The sequence below is a fragment of the Pseudophryne corroboree genome, chromosome 9 (assembly GCF_028390025.1).
Source record: "Pseudophryne corroboree isolate aPseCor3 chromosome 9, aPseCor3.hap2, whole genome shotgun sequence".
NCBI lineage: Eukaryota > Metazoa > Chordata > Amphibia > Anura > Myobatrachidae > Pseudophryne > Pseudophryne corroboree.
Genome location: NC_086452.1, coordinates 391210435 through 391229259, shown reverse-complemented (window position 1 = coordinate 391229259; position 18825 = coordinate 391210435). Strand labels below are relative to the sequence as shown.

The following is an 18825-nucleotide window of genomic DNA, read 5'->3' as shown; positions in this document are numbered from 1 at the left end:
TGCACTTACTTATCCATGCGGCGGGAAACCTAGTTGCCCACCCACCTGAGCAGTTGGAAATCGTCACAGCCCACCTGTATGAATCAACCTATGACCTTTTGTTATAATGCGAGGAGGAATTCCTGTGTCCAATGAACAATGAGATTGTAGGGACCATTGAATTGTATTGTGTGTGGGGCATAAATAGACAAGCCGATCACATCCAGCTCACTCTTCAACGGTTCTCATTGCTGAAAATCGGGAGCTGGATGTCCAGAGGCGCATGCGATCGTTCCCCTTGTGCGTAAGTTTTCTCCGCAATCATATTGTCTTTCTTGTTGTTATGGGCCATATCTCTCTCTCTCTCTCTCTCTCTCTCTCTCTCTCTCTCTCTCTCTCTCTCTCTCTCTCTCTCTCTCTCTCTCTCTCTCTCTCTCTCTCTCTCTCTCTCTTCTCTCTTCTCTCTTCTCTCTTCTCTCTCTCGTACTCTCTTAAACGTAATAGTATTGTATTGTATTTCCTGTGTAGTTATCTGGTTAGGTAGTCTATGTTATATTGTAGTGTATGACTTGTATTGTATTAATTCTTTTGCAAGTATAACATTCATAATATATATATTAGGCGTTGGACCCTAAGCACGGTATCTGTGTATTTCTTATAGTGTTAAGTATTCACAGAGCGTCGGTGACGCTCAAACAGCTTTTAAGTTAATAAGGTTACACTGTGTTGCATCTACACCCTATCTCTACACTAAGGTTTTACAGCATATTACATTGTTTATGGTTTAGATTTAAAGGTTTAACATTGTGAGCGTCTGCGCCGCTCGTGATCTCCTCGTGGTCTCGAGCATCCGCTACGCTGATAGCGTAGCATTAAGGTAGTCGCTCACCTATAGTGTGCCCGATACCAACAGCGTATTCTCGCGAGCGTTTGTATCGCTCGGACGGCCCGCTCCCGATACAGCGTCCGCCAAGCTATAGCGAACCATTACGTTAGTCAACAACCTATAGTGTGCCTGCCTGTGATCTCTTGGCCGTGAGCGAACGTGACGCTTGAGCGTCTCGACCTCGGCTAAGCGATTGCTACGCAACGTGCGTACCCTTACGGTACTCCATACGTCAATAGCGTACAGTGTTCTTAGACCTCTTAAAGGGTTTTAAATAAGATAAATATTTAGCTTTATCACAGTCCTGATAGGGTGCAGCGCAGAGGGGACAGTTATCGGCCTGCTCAGCGATCGCTGCATCAGGCATGTGAGATCGGGGTGCCAGACATTAGGGGGTGCCTGTGCGCACCAGGCACCCCCCCCTGCGCACGCCTATGCCAACATATCTTCAACTTCACTATATCTTACGTAATATAGCATAAAGTGATTACTGTATATAGCATACACAACAAAGAACAGATACGAAGAACTGCATATGGCTCTGACAGTTTTGCTGTCAGGGAATGCTAAAGCTGTGTCAGGGCATGCTGGGATGTGTAGCTTCTCAACAGCTGGAGGGCCGCAGTTTGGACATGCCTGGCATATGGTATTGTATGAAGCATACAGAACAAGGAACAGATACTAAGCAAGGACTGCATATGAGGGGTAATTCAGACCTGATTGTAGCAGCAAATTTGTTAGCAATTGGGCAAAACCATGTGCACTGCAGGTGTGGCAGATATAACATGTGCAGAGAGAGTTAGATTTGGGTGGGTTATATTGTTTCTGTGCAGGGTAAATACTGGCTGCTTTATTTTTACACTGCAATTTAGATTTCAGTTTGAACACAACACACCCAAATCTAACTCTTTCTGCACATGTTATATCTGCCCCCCCTGCAGTGCACATGGTTTTGCCCAACTGCTAACAAATTTGCTGCTACGATCAGGTCTGAATTACCCCCATGGTGTACAGAACATGAGAAGCATACCTCCCAACTGTCCCAATTTTCACTCGACAGTCCTGTGTTTTTGGGTCTGTCCCACTGTCCCTCCCGCGGGCCGCAGTGTCCCGCGGTGGAACGGGGGGGGGAGTTGGGAGGCTCCTGATCAGTCCCTTGTCTCAGTTCTGAGCAGAGGCAGAGCAGCACAGCGTCTATTCCAGTCCCCCTGCCTAAATGAGGCAGGGGGACTGGGGGCATGGCCAGCAGCTCACAGAGCGCTGGCCATGCCCCCACTATGACGAAAATTGGAGGCGTGGCTCGCAATCACGTCATTCACACAAAGCCACGCCCCCTTTCCACAGGCCACACCCTTATCCGTGCTGCGCGGCTCCACCGTGCAAGGAGTCCCGGCCTGCTACATCTAAATGGGGAACTAGTAATGTGCAGTTTTGCATACATACAGAATAGCGCTTGTTCACACACATGCCTTTGGAAAATTCATAAATATGCATGAAAGCTAATCTGTGGATTTGTGGTATGTTTTTAATGCATTCCCTGTGCATTTACTGTATAATAGGTTTTACAACTACGATCTATTTTACTGATAGTTCTTGGTAACATTTTTTAAATATGTTGCAGTATTTGTTTGCATGCAAAATTAGGTAAGAGCTCAAAATAAATTATTCACCCTGTTTTTTAATGCACTTTTTAGTCGTTGAGTTGGTGGCTGAAAAGTGTGTTAACAGTGAATAGGTGACCCTGAAAGTTGCAGAGGTTTGTATTTGGGATACTGAAAGAGAGTAGTAGTACTGTGCATTTATATATGTGCAAACTTGGCCATGTCTTCACCCTTTGCCTAACTGCCACCGGAGGTTCTTTGTGCGCTGATCAGTGACCTGACATGAATCCTGGTGACATATGTTGGTAGATTGATTGATACAGTTAGTGCCTTTAGGGGGTGATTCAATTGGGAGCGAGGTAAAAAACCTTGCTTACCTCACACCCAATTTTGGATTACAATGGGTGGTATGCGGTCAATTTACCTACAATCAAAATCCCAACGGTCAAAATACTGACAACCATTGACCTACGGTCAAATTCCCAACATGGTCAAAAGACTGACATTCAAAATACTGACAAGGTCAAACTACCGACATTTACAATGTCAACAGATCAAAAAGTCGACATGAGTTTTCCATTATTTATTTATTAAAACCGACGTGTTCATACTTTACCATCCCAGTGGACCTGGAGGGGGAATATAATAGTGTGTGTGCGAGCGTAGCGGTACACTTATATGGTGTCCATGTCGACATACGCACCAAAAAATTATGAAAACCTCTTGTTGGCTTTTTGACCTGTCGACATTTTAAATGTCGGTATTTTGACTGTGTCTGTATTTTAAATATCAGTATCTTGACCATGTCAGGATTTTGACGCTGTCGGGATTTTGACCTTTGGTCAATTGCTGTCAAGATTTTGAACATCGAGATTTATATTGCAGGTATTTCATACTGATCCCCCATGGGTATGCATGCTCCTGATACTGCTGTATCCAATTTAAAAAAAAAATCACGTGGAGCGTATAAAATGTGTGTGTGTGTGTGTGTGTGTGTATATGTATATATATGTGTGTGTGTATATATATATATATATATATATATATATATATATATATATATATATATATATATATATATATTATATACAGGTTGAGTATCCCTTATCCAAAATGCTTGGGACCAGAAGTATTTTGGATATCGGATTTTTCCGTATTTTGGAATAATTGCATACCATAATGAGATATCATGGTGATAGGACCTAAATCTAAGCACAGAATGCATTTTTGTTACATATACACGTTATACACATAGCCGGAAGGTAATTTTAGCCAATATTTTTGGTAACTTTGTGCATTGAACAAAGTGTGTGTATATTCACACAATTCATTTATGTTTCATATACACCTTATACACACAGCCTGAAGGTCATTTAATACAATAGTTTTAATAACTTTGTGTATTAAACAAAGTTTGTGTACATTGAGCCATCAAAAACAAAGGTTTCACTAACTCGCTCTCACTCAAAAAAGTCCGTATTTCGGAATATTCCGTATTTCGGAATATTTGGATATGGGATACTCAACCTGTGTGTATATGTATGTGTATATATATATATATATATATATATATATATATATATATATATATATATATATATATATAATGTGTGTGTGTGTGTGTGTGTGTATATATATATATATATGTATGTATGTATGTATGTATGTATGTATGTATGTATGTATATATATATATATATATATATATATATATATATATATATATATATATATATATATTTATTTTGTGTGTGTGTACTCGCCTGTCTGGGAGGATCTGGGGGACTCAGGAGCTGCTGGTTGATGTAGTTCTCCCAGTGGCCGGCTTCGGGGGAGGGGTTCACACACCCACAAACACATATACTTATACACAATCACAGACACCCATACACACGCCACAACTGCTGCAACAGAAGACTCTGATTCCAACGCTGCATGCAGAAGACACCGATTTGGAAGGTGAGTAATTACTGACTAATTACGCTAATTGCAAACTTCCAATTGCTTAAAAATCAGACTTGCTCTGGGGGTACGAGAAGAAAGACGAAAGCACAGCCTCTCCCATTTTCAGTCCTACAATTGAATACCAAAACCCTGTGGCTGTGGGAAAAACCCTCCCGCTCGCAATTGAATCTGTCCCCACTTCCATAATAAGGGCAGATAATTTTTGCACCCAGCGAAGAGAACAGGGGAACAGCCACTCTACATTTAATCAATATTAAAATAAAAGCACATTGTTCAAGGCAGTAACACATTTAATTGCTGTTGCTTTCTTTGGAGAGTTGCTCTGTATGGGTGATACTGACTTGTACAATATCTGAATAGTAAAAACCGAATCAAAGACTTTGAGCAGTCCTAATATTTAAAAAAATATTTACGTAATGTGCAGCGCTTAAATATAAAATGGTTATTAAAGCTTCAACATTAGACAGTGTAATCTGTGTTCTGGGCACATTATAGCATACTTGCAGATCTGATATTAAATCCTATCCTAATGAACTGTGTAATAAGTGTGTAATATAATAATTTTCTCTTTTACCATATGGCTAAGCCGGCAGCTACTTGGCTTAATTACAAAGTACATACCATACAGTGCTCATTCGTATGGGTCTTTTTGTGTCCAAATTTCTGACTTCATGTTATATTTAATAAGTGATAATAAATGTTAAATTGTTCTCGTAAACAGTCACATTGTCATCTTCAAAATACAATGCAATAAGTTGTTGACGTTTTCATTCGATCTGAAGAATGTCCAACTTTCATCAGCATCGAACTGTCAGCTCGAGTACGGGTTCTAAATATACTACCCATGGGAAATATTTAACTGTCACCTGCTCTTAAAATAAGAATTATTTGTTCAGCCAAAGATTTTTTGGAATGGAATTTGTTTTTACTTTTTTTTTTTTCCCGCTCCTTAATTCATTCTTTCTTTCTTATTTTTTTTCATTACACAAGAACTTTGATGTGGAATGGAATTCGGTCAGTGTAAAATAATCTTACTGGTCTAAAATGATCTCTAGTTTGGAAAGATGCTATTAAGACATTACTTATTGTAAACGCATCCTGTTTGAGATCTTCAGAGACGGATTTTCATCTACACCCTTCAAGTAAATCACATTGTTGAAAATACTTTGGCAAAGTTAAATAATTGAATATTTTAAATATCATATTTATTTTTTTCCCCCCTGTTTTAATTTATTTCTAACTTTATACTTTTTGGTTTTCAGCAGCTGAAAAAAATCTTTGGGACTAGGTAGGGAGGATGAAATGTACATTTGGATACGAAGATGGTAGAAGGATATAGAAACAAGAAGATTTTGTTAATGGAACTTTTTGAAATTCTTTTTGAAGTTACACTATATCATCCTTTTAACACTCAGTAGCACTGACTGGGAGCTGGCACTCTACTCATGCACTGCTTAGAGGCGAAGGACAGATTTAATATGTAGCTCTACTTTATATTTTTGACCTTTAAATTATACCTTGGAGCCTCCAGTGCAAACATTAGGTGAACCTAGGTGGCCACTTAGGGCAGGGTTTGTCAGGTGTGCATATAACACTGACTAATATAATTGCAGAGGGTGGGAGTGGGGGCTTGGGTAGGCGGGCCCTGTAGGCTGCAAAGGCCCCCATAGCAGCCACACCCCCTGTACCTCTGCTATAGCTAGGCAAGCAGGTACTGTACTAATTATGGGTCCAGGCCCGTTGCAGAGGACAAATGTCCCCCTTGGCAGCATACAGAGACACTGCACACAGTTTTTTTTTTTTCCCCCCACATGAACGTGGCTTTGCCCCCTTCATGAACATGACCCTGTGGCTGTCTCTATGGCCCTAACTCCATGTGCATCACATGCCCCCTTACTACATTTTCCACATTATCACCCAGTTGCCACCCAGTAACGCCCATCCAGCCATTTCAGTCAGAATCGCAGCCCACAATGCCTGTGCAGTATGCTAAAAATCACTAGAGCGGCTGCATTCGGGCTGACGTGCAAATCGGGGTCTACTTAATTAAAAAACAGAATACTTGATAAATACCAATTTATTTATTTTTAAGAAACGTTATCATCCAGTGAGCAAGAATTATTTATTTCCTAACTCGCAGTGTAAACATAGGACACTTTATTTTAGAATTTCTCTTTTATTCACATTTTTTTTTTTACCCGTGAAACGTACTGCATATTTGTTTCTATTTCACATACAGTATATAGTCAGATCTTGTTTATTGTAATATTTGGCACACAGAGTGTATATGTCGACACAGATGTGACTAAATATGTTTTTACTTCATATTTGGAACAGATTGTTAAAATATACTTAAGTTACACTTGGCTAATTTTACAATCTCTTCAAATCATGATCTAGATATAGGGAGTGAGACCCAGGCTTCATGGTATGATACAGAATAGCAAAATCTCATCTGTCTCAAGGAAGATTAAGCTGTGAACTAAATAAGCAGTGATTCATTGGAACTCTGATGCGCTGCCAGTGATAAAGCCACCTAAATCCTTCTCCATTTGTCTCAATCTCAAGAAAAACACTTCTGATCCCGTCCTGAGTCCTTATCATGAAACTCCACTTGCTGTGTGCCCCATTAGCGTAAAGATGGGCAATATGAGACCAATTAGATTTTCATGTTGGGGGTGTTAAAAGTGGTTTTATTTTTTAAGGTCACTTTGAATGTGAGCAGCTTATTTAATGGATTTTACAGTGTGAAGGAACACATCTACATGGCCTATAGAACTGGAATGTACTGTATAATTCTCTTTATTGCGATGCCACCATATCTAGCTCTGGGTTTTACACTAGCATGCAGCTTGACTCATGGGGCTGTTTATTACTAGTGGCAGTGGGGCCCTGAGAAATATAACATATACTTCTACTCCTGTAATAAGTGTGGTCAGGAACGCTCTCTGTACTGTCTCCTGCGTTACACTAGTAAAAATTAGGTACAATACAAAAATCATGCACAAAATCATCATCATCATTATAAAGGCCTATAAGCTTGATTTAGTATTTCTTTTGTGAAGGTCTATGTGGCATATCTATTAAGTATATTTGGAGGAATATAAACTGAAAACACACGTTTTCAGTGGGTAACTGCAAATATTAAGGATCCCTAAAATGTAAGAAGGAGGGACCACAGTAGATATCTGTCATATCTGCTGCATTTCCGACAGCCCCCATAGGCAGGGCCAGATAAGTGGCACTCCTGCCCCCAAACCTGTAACATCATTAGGTCATACCTAGCAGGTGGGGCCACCGGCACTAGGAAGGTAGACCAGGATGCTTTGGGTAGCTTTGGACTCTCCAAGCAACTCTGCAGTAACACTGCTGGTACCTTTTTTCAAGCAGCAGGGTGTGTGCCTGAACATCCCATGGTCCCTCCCAGCAACTCTGCAGTAATGCTAATGGGTGCAAGGTACAATTCCAGGGACCCTGCAAGCCACATGTAGGTGTCGTGGGGTAACAGAGGTGCTGCTCCTAGTTCCCTGGATAGCACTACTTGCACGCCGCTAGCTGCAGCCTGCCCATAGGTTTATGGGGGCTGCTGTGATGCCAGATTTACCAAGCTCCGGAATGCAAATCTTCAGATGACATTAGCCTATTGTAGCCCACGGGCAAGCTTTCACCGGTTTTTTTCCCATTAGAAGGATCTGAAAGTGCTTTCTGCTTGCACATGGAACAATGGACATTGGAAGTTAAGTGATTGATAGTCTGCAGCCGTTTGGAGGCGGGGAATGGACGATGATGGCCACCTTTTTACAAAATGAAACTTTGTTACTTCCGTTTTGTGGGCGTGGGTCTTCTTCTTATGACTCTGAGTTCTCCCAGGTGGCCGATGGAATAGCAAGTGATCTGATGCAGCATCCTCGGATGCAGCACTGGATCACACATGCATGCAGGACGCATCTACTTCTACCGGACACTTCCTGCTGCATTACCATATCTGTGTATAATTGCTGCTTCCAAGTAGGCATCAGTGATACACAATCCAATCACATCTGAATCACCCCCATTGTGCCTATCATAGGAGAAGGCATAAATTAGACCATTTTATGTTATGTAAGGCATGACCCTCATTCCTACTTGATTTAATTGATATGTTCTGGAGCTGTCAATGCCCCAAAATTATGTTGCATATATCTTTTGCCTTTAGGCCACTCATCCAAGTGAAAATGATCCTCTCTCAATAAGATTGGGGAACTCTGGGAAAAGATAAAGGGATTCTGAGAAAAAGTAACAATGGAATCTGCTAAATGGCGAGTTCTTCAAGAGGTCTTATTAGCACCATCATAGAAACTTGAGGTTCTATAACAAGAGTATTTTAATACAAACATCCTCTAATGCATATTTACATTAGGAAAATATAAGGGAAATTAGAAAATATGCTGTCAGAATCTTTTTCTTATGACACAAATAATTGCCATGGGCCTGACTCATCTAGGAACACGAGGATGCAAATAGTCAATGAATTTTGCATTTGACCACAGCCATGACCCTATACAGTCTGGATAGCAGCGTCACTCTGTTCTATAGATGGAAATAATGTGTAGGAATCACAGATTGTCTTCTGTTGTGTCCAACACATTTCATTAGCACAATGGCAGCCTTCTGTTTTCAGTGTATTTGTGCTCCTGGTGTCACGTTCCAGAACTCGTGCTCGGCTTCCACCAGACGTTGGAAAACACCTGGGCAGATTTTTTTTTTCTCCCCACTCTTTTACCTTTATCATGATCCAGTTTTCAATTTAAAGCTACTGGCAAACCCAGGTTATATTTTTGCCATATGTGTGTATATATAGCACAATTTATGCAATGTTTATTTCAAGGGTTAACAGAGCAGAAAAGACAACATTTCATTTGGCTGAAATAAAGCAATTAGACAAGTTGCAAATCTTCTGGGATTCCTCCTGTGTCCATGCAAGTCTTATTATTGTAAGGGGTGGGTTGTGGGTGTTCACCTACTTGTTACCAAAGAAAAGGCTGCATTCATTCTGCTAGTCGTGCTTTCCAAGGGACGTTGGCTTAATAAATGAGCCTTCCTTTGGCACTCAGATAAGGTACAGTATGGGGAGCTCTCACTAGACTTTACCAGCCTCCAAAAATCTCTTATTATTGGAACTTATATCCACATTAAAATTGTATTTGGCTCTATGTGATGGGTGATATATGTGGGTGAATGCAATTGATTCATGCTGAGATTGGAAGGGCCCAGTTCTCTGCAGCGTTCTGTTTGGTGCTCAGATTATGGACCTAGGTATTATAGGTTTAGTTTTGGCAAGATAATTAGCATTCCTTGTTGCTGCATATTGCGGCCCTATGGAATGCTATCTTCTCGGCTATATGTACCATTAGGGGGGTGTAGTATGTTATGCCGGCGGTCGGGCTCCCGGCGGCCAGCATACCGGCGCCGGAATCCCGACCGCCATCATACCAATAGCTGGGCAAGCGCAAATGAGCCCCTTGCGGGCTCGCTGCGCTTGCCACTCTGCGGGGACGGTGGCGCGCTACGCGTGCCACGCTATCTATTCTCCCTCCAGGGGGGTCGTGGACCCCCAAGATGGAGAAAAGCTGTCAATATGCCGGCGGTCGGTATTCTGACACCGGTATGCTGGCCGTCGGGAGCCCGCCCGCCGGCAAACTGAAGACCACCCCCATTACGGAGGTGCCAGGACACGGACTCTGATAAGATTTTGTGTTAGTGAAGCTTAGAAATTAAAGTGATCAGTTATGCAATGGCTTTACTTCTGGGTTTGGACCGGCCTGAGCTCAGGGCCGGATAAAGCCTTGGGAGTGGGGGGTGTAGGGATCGGTGCACTTAAGACAGGGGGGCCCTGGGGAAGGGAGTGTGTGGGTGGGGGGGATGTACACAGGTTGTGTATCCCTTTTACAAAATGCTTGGGTCCAGAAGTATTTTGGATATCGGATTGTTCCGTATTTTGGAATAAGTGCATACCATAATGAGATATCATGGCGATGGGACCTAAGTCTAAGCACAGAATGCTTTTGTGTTTCATATACACCTTATATACACAGCCTGAAGGTAATTTTAATACAATATTGTTAATATGTGTATTAAACAAAGTTTGTGTACATTGAGCCATCAGAAAACAAAGGTTACACTATCTCACTTTAACGCAAAAAATTCCGTATTTCAGAATATTCCGTATTTGGATATGGGATACTCAACCTGTATTAGACTGTGCATATCTCCCATCATGACCAGTTCCAGGAGGGTCAAAATGTTCTCTATCTGGACATCCCTCTTATTATATGATTGGCATCACCTGTGTGGAACTATTTAATTCATAAGAAAGGTGTTTCAACACAGGTGATTGCAATCCTAAATTAAGAGGGAAGTCCAGGTAGAGAACATTTTGTCCCTCTTTGAATGGGTCATGTTGGGAGGGGTTGGAGCTGAAAGTTGGTGGGCGGGATGCCGGCGGTCAGACTATCGACCAAGGCATCCCACTGTTTAGAATTCTGGCAGGGATTGGGAAGTAAGCTACCCTTCTCCCCCTTACCCCCTAACCCTCCCTTACAACAGCCTAAACCTAACCCTTCTCCCCTACCTATCCCTAACCCTCCTTCCCTGCAGCCTAAACCTAACCCTTCCCCCCCCAACCTATCCCTGACCCTCCCTCCCTGCAGCCTAAACCTAACCCCCCTTCCCTGCAACCTAAACCTAACCCCCCCCCCCCTTCTCGCAGCCTAACCCTAAACCTAACTCCCTTGCGGCTTACCTCTCCGATGTCCTGGCAGACAGTCGATCAGGGTTCCATCTCTCTCTCTAGACCCAAGCACTCTCATTAGATAACAGGTCACTCAGGACCCAGACACCCAGGCGGGGAGAAGGAGAAGCTGTGATCCCTGGGTCACTTACAGCTCTCTCATCCCTTCTGTCTCTCCTCTGGTTGGGGAAACTTCGTTGGTAGCTCATGAAACCTCTTGTGTCTCTGCCTGCACTAAATATTGTCCTGCTCGCATTATTGCTGCCTGGTTCTGCTGCTGCACAAGAGGTAGAACTCTTGTGCTCTGGCTGGGGGGTACAGTATCCCCTGCGCCACCCTAATCTGGCTATGCCTGACATAGTGCACTTACGCAGACATTGGATCCTTCTCTGGAAAAAAATTGTGTTAATGTAACCGATAGGTTATAATTGCTAATGCCATTAAAATTGGTGTTCAGTATCAAGGGCTACTCTCTGAAAAGCTAAACTTCTTAGAACTTCTGCAGTTTTGCAGTACCCATAGAAACCTGCTGTATATGATAAGTAGTCTCTTGAAACATTTGGGACACTTAATTAATGTGGAAATACCCTAAAAATTGTAGGCTTCAGAAGATTTTCTGCAAAAATGAATAAATAGCCCCCTAAGGGTGTTTTGTGAAGAGCATTGAGATCAGATGTAAATAAATCCATCATTTTAAAAAGATTTGGATAGAGCCTCACTCCTGATTAGTTTTTGATCCCTTACAGACTTGCTGTACTAGGTCAGTTAAACTTAACAATTGTAAATTGATAATTAGCAACTATATCAAAGAACCCAAAAATTATCTTTGTTATAGTAACAAGCATATAAATTGATGTGGCACAATAGCACAAATACTAAGATAAACTGGGCATCAATTCTGAAGTACATTGGATGCACACTGCAAAACAACTTGGCTTTGCACCAGTGAAGCTTAAAGGTCTTTCAACGCATTTCACCATGTAAGTCAACTCTTGCTCTCGTTAGTTGCTTCTGGAAATGTGTCTTTTTATCTGGAAAGAGAATAGTGTGGGCCTCTCCTGATCATTGTACTGCTGGTGGAAGAAGCCTCCGCTCTGCCCTTTGCTCTTCAGAGCAGCTTTTTAAGAGATGGAGGGCTCATGTGCAGCAGGCCCTACCATACCTGTGTCTGGAGGCACCATCTTTTTCAGTGATAGTAACATAGTAATTGAGGTTGAAAAGAGCCAAATTGCCCATCGTGTTCAACCTGTATTAAGTTGTGATGAATCTACATACCCGCTGAATAATGTTTGATGACTAGTTAACTACTATAACTCATATAACCCCTGGATTAACCATGTTGATATTTAAAATATTATAACCTAGGATATCATTTTCATTCAGAAATGTATCCATTCCTTTTTAAATCCATTTACAGAGTCCGCCATTACCACCTTCCCTGGCAAGGGAATTCCACATCCTAATTGCTCTAACAGTGTAGAACACTTTCCTCCGTCGCGATTCTTTTAATAAATAATTCCTCTGATAACTTTGTGATGTCCCTTTACATATGCCTTTGGAAAGTGCCAGTCTTTGCTATCTCCTGTGCTAAAGCCATCTTTCTGAAAATATTGATAAATCCTGTCCTGAGTGCAGGGTCGTGTGGCACAGGGCAACCCTTGACCCATGGCCTCTTATACCCATTATAGATATGCAACTGGAGCAGTGGCCGCTGAGTGAGGTTGCATTGTTTTGAGCAGGGGTGTACTGTGTACCCAGAATTATGCGACACCGATGCCCATTGTTGTGCCACAAGGGTGTACAAGCATAAATGGCAAGTGCAGTTCACAAAACAGAATTTTTACACTTTTGAAATTGATAAACAACATTTATTAAGTTTGGGTTTATTGAAATGAGTATCCTACTTTTGATCCATCACCAAATCTGTCCCCAAACGTATGGATAATAACATCTTGGCTAGTTCATAATATTAGCAGACTCCATCGTTGCCGTTGCTAAATGTAAATACTTTTTTATATAATGATTGCTAGTGTGTTTGTATGAAATGTCCCCATTTTTACAGGTGGTCCTCTATTTTTCCCCTCTTCAATGTGTAACCAACAATACAAATTTTCCCTTTAGTCAACCGCACTGGGCACCCGCCGCGGCACTAATTGTGGCTCCCTGCTTCCCCCTCCTATTTCCCCCCGAGTAACCCGATCGGGAAGCGGAGTTTCACGGAATGTCACAACGCAACCCCGTCACTCTGCGAAACCCCCCCCCCCCAAGCGGAGTACAGAGGGGGATCCAAGTTAGGAAGAGGGAAAGGCCGGCGCAAGGAGCGACTGGTGAGGCGGGCCGAAAAGCGGTAATCGCCTCTACGTATTCTCTCTCTCTCAATGTGTAAAATGGGGACACCTGTCGTAATGTGTGAAATGGGGACTCTTGCCTGCCGTAGTGTGGGGATTTAATGTATCAAGGGCATTGCGGTGTGTGGCATAACATGGTGAAGGGGGCATTACTGTGTGGGGTTTAATATGGTAGAATTTTTTTTTCCTGTGGTGGTCGTGATCTGTTGGAGCAGGGTCAAAACCTGGATTGTGAAGTAGTCTTTTCAGACGAGGCCATGCCCATTTAAATGAGGCCACACCCATTTAGATGAGGCCATGCCCCCTTGCCGGGTGCGTGCGCAAGTTGTTTTTTTTTTTAATCTATATGTGTGTGGGGGGGGGGGGCACAGTTTTTTTATGTCATGGGGGGGCGCATTTTTAAATCTCGCACTGGGAGCCATATTGGCTAGAAACAGCCCTGGTTACTGTGCACCGCACTGAGGCTATGCGTTTCGATTCCAGATCATGGCCAATATGTGTGGTGTTTGTACATTCTCCAAGTGTTTGAATGGAGCTTTACCTGGTGCTCCAGTTGGGTTGGGTACGGGTGACCAGCGGTCCGGATCCCGGCTGTCAGCATACCGACGGTGGGATCATAACTACATCCCCTCCGGTTTTTTCCTACACTACAAACATATACTGGTAGGTTAATTAGCTGCTGATAAAAAAAAAATGAACCCAAGTGTGTGTGTGTGTCTAGGGAATATAGATTGCAAGCTCCACTGGGGCAGGGACTGATGTGAACGACTGAAATGTTCTCTGTAAAAGCGCTGCCAACAAATGAGTGTGCAATATAAATATCTGTTAATGTATAAATAAATAATAAATCTAATCTTATTATATAATGGTCCTCCTTTAGGATCTAAAAAGGCAGCCTGGGACAAGGGCCCTAACAAACCGCAGGTCACAAAGGTGTCTTGGTTGGATTTAAAATTATCTGAGCGATAATGATAACACCTTATGCTAAGAGACCAAGTAATTATTTTAGTTTGCTTGTCTGTACATTCACACAGCATAAAAAATCAACAACAAAAAAACCAAAACTTAAAATAGCACAAGCATCACATAAACCAAGAACAATAGCGTTAATAGGTTGAACCCTTCTCCAACACTTGGTAAAAAAAATCTCCAACCTCCAGCCCAGCCTGCAGTTTCTCTTGTAATTAGGTACAGTGCAGCTGTTTGTGATTTAGAGGCAATACATGTATTTGTAGGAGCAATAAAAATCTAAGAGGTTAACCATTAGTTCCAATGAGTTCCTTGGTCGGGCTTGTCAATGAGGTGAATTCCTCATTTTACAGCAAAACTTTTAAACACAAGAATGTTGAATGGCAAAGCAGCAGTCAGCATGGAACAGATCAGATGGGACAGTCTGCTTTGAAATCCACAATAAATGCCGATTCTAGGGGCTAGTGCTGGTTTATATTTTGAAAAACGAAAACGACAGATTGACTGTTCCACTGAGCTCCTCGCTGGTAAACACGACTTCTGCAGGTAATTAAAGTCTTTGGTTCCAGCAAAGAGAATCAACAGCCACGAGCAGGGGAATTTGCAGAGATATTTCACTTTGGGTTTTAAGCTGTGATTTAGAAAGGAAATTAAATAAAGCTCAATTTCTTTTCCAGCCCTTCTCACTCTCATTGCTTAAAATGTATTGTCATTTATATCATTAACGGGGAGGTATTGGACCATAGTTGACGTGGAGCACAGCTGCTGACCTTGTGTGTCCACAAGGTTTGAGTTCTCTGCTTTACTTGGAATGGTTTTCTGTGTATGGACCGTGAAACTTCTGTGGCAGCTCAGCTTCTTCCTTCTAAAAAGAGCCCCAGGCTGCATTTACATAGTAAATGCATTATTCCTGCCAATTTCTCTGGCTTTTCTCGCTCCTTTAATTTTCATCTCCCAACTCTGTATATCACCTTCCGAATTGTATTTTCACGTCCCCTGGCGAAGCTAGCGATTGTGTAAAAGTCAGTCTAGTGCCATGCAAATATTAAATTAGCCATTGCAGCTTAGCGAGGAATGTGTGGAGATGGTAGACTGTGCTAGTGACTGGAAAATGTTACAGCGTATGTATATACAGTGCATAAAGCATTGCAGGCCTTAACCTTTTCAATATAGGATTTGCTCATATCCAGCAAGGAGTTTCTAAAATATCCTTTTAAACCACCGGGATAATAAACAAAGTGTCAGTGTAGGGAAAGATTGAACGGATTCCGCTGGAAAGTCTTGTCAACAATTCTGATGCCACATACCCGCAGAGTGTGCACTGTTGTATGTTACATTTCTGTCCTCTACCACAAAGTAAAATCAATTTTTTCCCAAATTTTGTTCACAGTACTGGTAACCATTTCATCCTGTGACATCATACAGCTACTTGTGCAGCGACTGTATTTTTTTTTTTATATCTGGTCCATGGACCGCACAGTTGTAATGGTTAGCATAGCTGCATCACAGCACTGAGGTCTTGGGTTGGATTCACGGCCCAAACTGTGTGGAGTTTGTATATTCTTGCATGGGCTTCCTATGGGGTCTCCGGTTTTCTCCCACAATCACAAAACCAATAAACAAAACAATTGACACCTAGGAGTATATTTACTGAAGTGCGGGACCATAGCAGCCAATCAGATTGTAGCTATTATTTTCTAGAAGGCGGTAGATAAATGATAAGTAGAATGTGGTTAGTTGCTATTGGCAACATGTCCTGTTTTGAAAACTTGCAAGTTAGTAAATATTTTTGAAATCTGTTAAACATCAATTTTGTTCTTAAAACAAAAAATAATAATTTAATAGTCGAGATAAATTGTCATATTGCCTATAATTTTGAAAAAAAAACCTGCTCTTCGTTACAAATACAGCTTTGGACCCACAGTTTGCCACACTTTGTTTAAGCAGTCCTAGATCTCTACTGGAGAGGTTGTAAGGTGAGCATGGATTTGCACAGCAAACATGACCAGCTTTGTAATGGACCATACGTTTGCACAATTAGAGGGGTGAAGGGTTTGTTAAGGACATACAGTGAAAACTGACTATAAATTAAATTACGTTTTGTAGAACCAGGTCATTGTAATAAAAATGTGTGTAGAGGTTTGAGGGTGATTAATTTCCAAGGGTGTTTCCTGCCTCACATGGCCCTTCACACTCCACTTAACAGGCACAAATTTAGCATCATCCCAAGGCTGTGAGAGAGATCAGTCTCAGGCATCTTCTAAAATAGGCCAATTCCCCTATGCCGTACAGTAATTGGAGGTTTGGGGTGTGCAGTGTGCCCCTATCCCCAAATTTTCAAACACTGTCAGCGCAAGACGCTACTGGGGGAGATGTATAAAACATTGAAGAGAGATAAAGTACCAACCAAAAAGCTTCTAACTGTAAATTTTCAAATACATCCTGAAAAATGGCAGTTACACGCTGATTGGTTAGTACTTTCTCTCTCGCCAAGGTTTGATACATATCCCTCTATAACACTGATGCCCCATTGCCTCCTTCTGACTGGGAGGGGAAGAACAAGTTTGGGACCCCTGGATTGGCCACTGTGCCACCCTAGTGGTCCAAGTATACTGGATGGCAATGCCTTACAGTACACACAAACTCTCAATTTGAAAATACACCTTAATGCTCCAAGATCTTTATATTAATATTATTTATATTTAATATTGTTTTTTTATTTAATGTACTCCAAATGTTAAAACACCCCCTACAAAAACAAAATCTCTGGCCCTACTCCTTCAGAACCTCTATCCATGACTAACCTGCAACTTGTTGTGTTCAATATGGCTGTGCAACTCATACTTATGATCTCCATGTTGGCATCCAACCAAGGCAGATTGAGGATTTGCGATGGGAGGCACAGTACCGGATTTTTTATTTTATATGTACTGTTTATTTTTTTTGTAAACCCTTATTTTGGCCAGCCTTTAACAGAGAAGTTTTTGTTCTAGGTGCACTCTGGTGAATGATATGAAAAGCTTCACACACAAATGTAACACATAAGAAATAACCCTGTATTATATATATATATATATATATATATATATATATATATATATATATATATATATATAAATATATATATATAAGCATTGAGCGTCAGATGTTTATACCTTTTCATTGCTTTCCTGGAAAAATTGGTGTACGGTAGTGGTAGGTTAGGCTAAGATGGATTCACAGGGGTAAATTTACTAAGATGAGAGTTCTATTTAATATTGGATGTTGCCCATAGAAACCATTCAGATTCTACTTCTTTATTTTCTAGAAGATAATACTTGGAATCTCACTAGTTGCTATGGGCAACATCACATCTTAAATAGAACTCCCATCTTAGTAAATTTACCCCAAAGTGAGAACTTACGGGGTCATTCTGAATTGATAGCTCGCTAGCTGGTTATAGCAGCATTGCGAATGCATAGTCGCCGCCCACAGGGGAGTGTATATTTGCTGTGCAAGGGTGCGATAGCTTTTGCAGCCGAGAGATGCAAACACAATTTGTGCAGTTTCTGAGTGGCTCAGAACTTAGCCGCTGCAATCACTTCTGCCTATTCAGTCCCGGAATTGACGTCAGACACCCGCCCTGGACACACCTGCGTTTCTACAAACACTCCCGGAAAACGGTCAGTTGACAACCAGAAACGCCTCCTTCCTGTCAATCTCCTTGTGAACGCCCGTGCGACTGTATTCGTTCTAGAATCCATCGCTGTGCGCCGATCCAGTTTGCACTCGTACGATGCACCTGCGCATTGTGTCACAAACGCATGCGCAGTTCTGACCTGGTCACTGCGCTGCGAAAATCCGCAGCGTGCGATCAGGTCAGAATGACCCCCTAAGATCTTATCTGTCTTTCACAATGTGTTGACCAGGATCATCCAGTGGTTCTGCCAGACTAAATTCAGGATCTTTAGAGGTAATAGGCAAAGGAACAAAGGTAAAAGACTAATTAGCCTACTCTTTGGCTAAGAAGGGAGACTTGAGAAGTCTTGAGAAGATGTGAGAAGCACCATGATACCTACACATACGCACTCAGAAGATCATTAGGCTCTCTCTTCATGCATCCATTTTCGGGAGGCACTCGATATACCGACTGTCGGGATCCCTGTGCTCAGCATATCGGCGCGGGAAGCACTCAATATACCAGCTGCTGGGATGCCGACGCTCAGCATACCGTCGCTAGGATCCCGACCGCCAGTATACCACACCTAATCTCCCTCTTAGGGTGTCCATGACAAGGGGCCCTGGGGCTCTTTTGCGCTCGCTCCACTG

At 42.0% G+C, this 18825-nt stretch overlaps 1 protein-coding gene across 9 annotated transcripts in view; it reads left to right on the top strand.

The window, feature by feature from the left end:
* Positions 1 to 18825, top strand: part of ERC2 (ELKS/RAB6-interacting/CAST family member 2) — a 2157515-nt gene that overhangs the window by 1948215 nt on the left and 190475 nt on the right. Inside the window, exon 21 of one of the 9 annotated variants that reach the window (XR_010186947.1) lies at positions 5422 to 5571. The exons of the other annotated variants lie outside the window; for them this stretch is intronic. The gene's annotated coding sequence lies outside the window, so the exon portion shown is untranslated. Of the gene's footprint in view, positions 1 to 5421; positions 5572 to 18825 lie in introns of those variants that run through there. 9 annotated transcript variants of the gene reach the window in all.